The 6,297-nt window shown below is 37.5% G+C and overlaps 1 pseudogene; it reads left to right on the top strand.

Annotated features, from left to right (window-relative positions):
• Window positions 1-6,297, top strand: part of LOC107717407 (uncharacterized) — a 25,916-nt pseudogene that overhangs the window by 9,185 nt on the left and 10,434 nt on the right.

Genomic DNA, 6,297 nt, shown 5'->3' with positions numbered 1-6,297 from the left:
CAGCACTGCAAACAGGAAGCAGGAATAACACTGTCCAACAGCGACACCCGCAGGTCAGGAATGCAACCGACTGTATAACATACATATATATACACACATATATACTGTATATACATATATATATAATAGTTATTATTATTACAATTATTATATTATTGTTGCTTTTGTTAAAATAATCACAAGATGGTCTCAAGATGAATATTCAGATTTTTTCTCCAGTAGTCTGTTTTATTTAAACAATTATGAACATTTTTGCATTTAGATACAGAAGAACTTTGCCTGTTGAATATTAAAAACAAATGAACAAACAAAAAATCTGGATCTCCATGTCTGCCATGCAAATCAACTGTTCCAGCTCTTTCCCAGACTGGATCTCTTCTCTCCACTTTCCCAATTTGCAGATTCAATTATTAGATTTGTCAGTATTCATATTTTTATGCTTAGATTTTTTTGGGATCAAACTGTAACACCGTGTGTCCTAACCAGACACGACGCGATAAAAAGTATCTTTTCCTTGTAGTTTTTGTCCTAACCACCCGCGACAGCGACACGTGACAAGTATGGGATTCTATTTTAAGAACGGTTTTTATTTTCTGCGATGTCGCGGAAGGAACAACATACAAAATATGACAGTGATAATCTCAGGTAATGATTATGTGCTTTATTCAATGTTAATAGTGTCTAATGTGAGTTTGAATATTATTTTGCGTTATCTTTCCATAGTGAATGAAAGCAACAATAGATATTTTACCTCAGATCTTGAAAATAAATTAAAGCAAAATTGTACGTTAAAACAGTGAACTCACTGCGAACCAACACGTGTATTCCATAACAAAGATATCACTCACTCACTCACTCACTCACTCACTCAAAACTGTTCAGTCCATTCACATTTGAATCATCTATTTTCCGTGTCCACTTTTCTTTTCTACACACTCGCCATGTTTTTGCTGTCACATCGTATCTACACTGGACGCGACAAAGCATATTCAATGTTAATAGTGTCTAATGTGAGTTTGAATATTATTTTGCGTTATCTTTATAGCCATAGTGAAAGCAACAATATATATTTTACCTCAGATCTTGAAAATAAATTAAAGCAAACTTACGTTAAAACTGTGAACTCACAACGAACCAACACGTGTATTCCATAACAAAGATATCAGTCACTCACTCACTCAAAACTGTTCAGTCCTTTCACATTTGAATCATCTATTTTCCGTGTCCACTTTTCTTTTCTACACATTCACCATGTTTTTGCGGTCACGTCGTATCTACACTGGACGCGGCAAAGCATTGCAAATCATTTGAACATTGTGTCGGTACGTTATAAATAGAACGAGTCAGCAGTTTACTGTCGGGGATTTGTGTCGCGCCGCATCCAAGACAGCATCACTGATTATAATGAGTTCTTGTATTTTATTACGTCGCGCCGCGCCGCTCGCGTCCGGCGTAGACACGATGTAAGTTAATGTAGCTTTCTGATGCTGCGTTTGAATTTTCATGCCACATTATTTGAAATTAGCGCGGGCCAAACTTTTTTCTCTCACAGGCCGGATGTGGCCCGCGGGCCGCCTATTGAGGAACCCTGCTCTAGAATATTGTAAATCTGAAGACTTTCGCTTTAAAGTGCCGTAATTGGGTCTATTTTTATGTTAAAGATATTTTAATGTAATGTTTTAATGGTTTAATGTTTAGGCCTAAATGTAATTTTTTTTGTGATCAAAGCTGAATTTTCAGCATCATTACTCCAGTCTTCAGTGTCACATGATCCTTCAGAAATCATGCCATTATGCTGATTTGTTGCTTAATTATTCCAATTAATATTTATGCTCAGTTATTAATAATGGTTCTTATTATTATCAATACTGAAAACTATTTTTGTTTCTTAATATTTTTGTGGAAACTGACACTAACTTTTTCAGGATTATTTGTTGAATGCAAAGTTAAAGAACATCATTTTTATATATATAAATAATTTGTATATGTATAAGTATATCTTTACTGTTACTTAAATCAATTTAATGCAACCTTGTTGAATAAAAGTATTATTATTTTAAATCTTACTCCTATTATTTTAAATCTGACTGAATGGTGATGTATCACATTTTCCACAAAAATATTGGGCAGCACAACTGTTTTCTTTCACAATTTTTACTGTATTTTTCATCATCATACATTTTTTCATCATATAAACACTCGTCAAGCAATTGAAAGGCACAATAAAAACACATTCTGCACTACATTCCAAGTCTTCTAGAGCAGAGCATTGTTATATGAACTGATATTAGACATTTAACTTTAGTGATATTAAACTGTCCCTCTATGTAAAAGAGATGTGTAAAAATAGTATTTACAAATTGCCATATACACCAGGAAAGACAAATTATAATGTAAAGATGATGGTCATTCATTAATGTTAATGATAATAATTTTAAAAAGCATTTTTATTTCTGTATTGTGTTATATTTGACAATTTGAGTTGAATTACTGAAATAAATGAACTTTTCCACGACATTCTAATTTATTGAGATGCACCTGTATGTGGTGTTAAAAATGGCTCTAATGAGCTGGTGGGTTTATGGTGTGGTGGGCCGCTCTGTTCAAAAAGTTCAGGGCCACTTTTTAGCCCCAGTCCGCCCCTGGTTTGCAATAATGGAATGACCAAGGAAAAAATTTAAATATTGTAGTCAATGTACTGTAGGTCTGCTACTGTATGTATAGCATATGTTTATTGCTCCTTCAAGGACAGCAAGCCAAGTGCGTTTACAATTAGGCCTATCTAGCAGGACTGAATGGGCAGGCGAACTTGTGAAAGAGGGTGTGTGTGTGTGTGTGTGTGTGTGTACATTCTCTACATTATGAGGACCAAGTGTCTCCACAAATATAGTAATACCAGTGATTTGTGTGTGTATTTGTGTGTTTTCGTCATTTGTTACAATTGTGTCAAATGCCGGCTTGTACACTGTTTGATTTTGCTCACGTCTGGTGACTCCAGTAGAAGTTAATATCAATATTAGCCCAATATTTTGTTTGTAAAGTCTTTTTGAGGTTGTTCAACTAAAAGAAGTGTACTGTGTTGAAAAACATAACTAACTCTAACTAATTAAGCCTATAATGTTATATTTCCATCGAGTCAGTTATATTTTATTATTTCCAACTTGATTTATTCCAACTTGAATAAATCTGGTTAATTACTATTGGACTTGTGTTATTATCGAGCGCTAGGTGGCGCAGTGAGCTCTCTGCATTTTATAGTCGTTTAAATAGTTCAGATGATTTAAGCAGCAGCTCCTGACAGATCAGAGCTCGATCATGGTTTCTCATGGTTTTTACTGGACACTGTGGATGTTGTCGTGTTTTGGTGAGCCTTTTTAGAAATTCAAAAACATTGTTTAGGGTGTTTTGGTGTGGTATTTAGTTTCTGTATAAAATAAGTTAGTTGGGCCTATTTTAATTATGTAATTGCAGAAAAATGTATGTCTGCCAACTAGAACTTCAACTACAAAACTAAAAAAATGAACCACAGTAAGTTCAATATTTATGGCAGAAAAATGTAAGTATTCCTCTTTTTGTCTTTATTTCTTTCTTTGACATAGGCCAGTATTTAGGGGAAGATCTGCAGTTTTCTGAACCGGCTAATGGAGCAGTAGGAGGAAGTGTAGTGCTCGCTCCTGATAACCCGCCCTCCACATCAATTGATACAGTTCAGTGGGGTTTTGGAACAACTTGTAAGTCGCTTTGGATAAAAGCGTCTGCTAAATGACTAAATGTAAATGTAAATTTCTATGAGGTGCACATATTCAAACATAAATAAAAATGTATTCAATTGTTGATGGACCTTCTGTACCACCTGCCTCTCCTGACTGTGTAGTCAGACCTCAAATGTGAATTCTGAAGCATGCTGTGTTTTTATAAACTTAGTTGCTAAGTTGTTAAATAAGTATAATAATGGTTATTTTTTAATGTAACAAAAAATTCTTGCTGTTTTTACAAGTGGAATTAAATTCAGTATTTACTAAATGTGAAAGATTCATTTTCAGATTCAGTGTCTTTGTTTTGTCTCACACACACACACACACACACACACACACACACAGAAAGAATATCTAATGTCAGGCCTACTGGTCCAGAAGAATCATTAATAGAGGGAGAATCATCTGCTAACATCAGCTCTGAGGGAACTGGCAGCATCTCCTCTGTGCAGTGGATGAAAGATAACAGTCCTCTGTCTCCTAGCAACAGCATCATCTTCTCATCTGATAACAGATCAGTGTCCATCAGTCCAGTGCAGAGATCAGACAGTGGAGAATATCAGTGTATATCAATATCAATGTTCTCATCATGTCTTGTGTATTTAAAGTGTTCCCAGTTCTTAGTTCTTCGTCTGGTATTGTTGATGTCTACCTCCTCAGCTACGTGTGTTTTCCTGGTTCCCTTGATTTCATTAAAATCTCCTTGTTGATGTACTCCACGTCTCCTCGTTCCTCGCTCCGCACTCCAACACAGTAGCAAACGTAACAGTCGGTCTGTTGTTTCCTGTGTCTGTCATAGTAGGTGGAGGTGGAGGGGGAGCAGGGCTGACATCAGGGGCGATAGCTGGAATTGTCATTGGGGTTTTAGTGGCAGTTGCAGGCATTTGTGGTCTGATTGTCTATTTAACAAAAACTTAGAAAATGTGAGTAAAAAAAATTGACAATGAGACAATGATTTATAGCATAGAAGTAAGTCCACCTCTGAATGGCTAAAAAAAGGAAAATTGAAGTTTTGGAGTGGCCTAGTCCTGACTTGAACCCAAATGCCTTAAACAGATAGTTCATGCTCGAAAACCCAACAAAATGGCTGAACTAACGCAGTTCTGCAAAGAAGAGTGGGCCAAAATTCCACCACAATGATGTGTAGGATTGGTAGCATTTGGTTGCAGTTGTTGTTGCAGGTGGTGCAACCAGATTTTAAGTTTAAGGGGGCAGTCATTTTTTGGATAACTTTTTTTTTCTTCTTCAAACAAAAAAATAAATAATGTATGTTTACTTACTTATTTTGTTCAATTTTAAAATCTAAAACCATTTAGCATGAAATATATACAAAAACAGAAGAACTCAGGATGGGGGCAAATACATTTTCACATCACTTTAAGTACATTGTGACATTGGGCCCTATCATACACCCCGCGCAATGCGGCACCAGGCCCAACACAAGTGTTTTTTGCTAGTTTCAGCCCGACGCAGTTGTCATTTTCACATCCTGCGACACGTTGTTTAAATAGCAAATGCATTTGCGCTCATTTGTGTGCCCATGGGCGTGCTGGTCTGAAAACGAGGTGTGTTCAGGTGCATTACTGGTGCATTGCTATTTTCAGGCAACTGAAATCGACTGCACCATTGACCAACAAAAACCTGGTCTAAAGTCAATGGCGCAGTAGTTTTTTTGTTATTTAAAGAGCGCGTTAGTATAGGCGGGTCCACAGCGCACGTACACTCTGCTTATTACACACAGGGACGCACAGCAGCACACAAACAAGCCAAATATTAAAAATTAAAGGATTGCACCTCTCTGGAGATGCGTTCTGTCTTTGCGCTTGCAAATTCTGCCGTGTAAATAGCAAATTCGCCATGGCGCGAGTGCAACTGGCTCTTAAAGGGAATGGGAGATGAGACTCTGATTGGTTTATTGCACGTTATGCCCAAAACACACCCATTACTCATTAAGAGAATAGAGACAACCCTTTTAGGCCATGCGCCGGGCGCGCCGACCATTTTTCCCGTCGTTAAACTAGCTAAGTGCACCTGCGCCATGCGCTTTAGACCTTGCGCTTAGATCATTAAAATAGGGCCCCATTGTGTTTATAATTTAACAAAAACAAATGAATGTTTGTAGGACTTAAACTATGCAGACATCAGCCATTTCCAGAAGGCCGGTGGAGAGAGAGTGATTCTGGGGAATATGAGTGAACCTAGTACAGAATATGCAGAAGTAAAACATGGAGAGAAGTCAAGGGCTCCTCCACCTCCATATGGAAGTCAGGTTAGCATATATTACATGCAGCACATCCCATTGTAGAACACGAAGGGCCCTATTTTAACGATCTAAGCGCATGGTCTAAAGCGCACAGCGCAGGTGCACTTAGGGCGTGTCAGAATCCACTGTTGCCAGTTTAACGACGGGAAAATGGTCGGCGCGCCCGGGCACATGGTCTAAACGGGTTGTCCCTACTCTCTTAATGAGTAATGGGTGTTTTTTGGGCGTAACGTGCAATAAACCAATCAGAGTCTCATCTCCCATCCCCTTTAAAAGCCA

This window comes from Sinocyclocheilus rhinocerous, unplaced genomic scaffold, assembly GCF_001515625.1.
Source record: "Sinocyclocheilus rhinocerous isolate Xijiao unplaced genomic scaffold, SAMN03320098_v1.1 scaffold1622, whole genome shotgun sequence".
Taxonomy (NCBI): domain Eukaryota; kingdom Metazoa; phylum Chordata; class Actinopteri; order Cypriniformes; family Cyprinidae; genus Sinocyclocheilus; species Sinocyclocheilus rhinocerous.
This window is presented reverse-complemented; position numbering and strand designations above follow the sequence as displayed.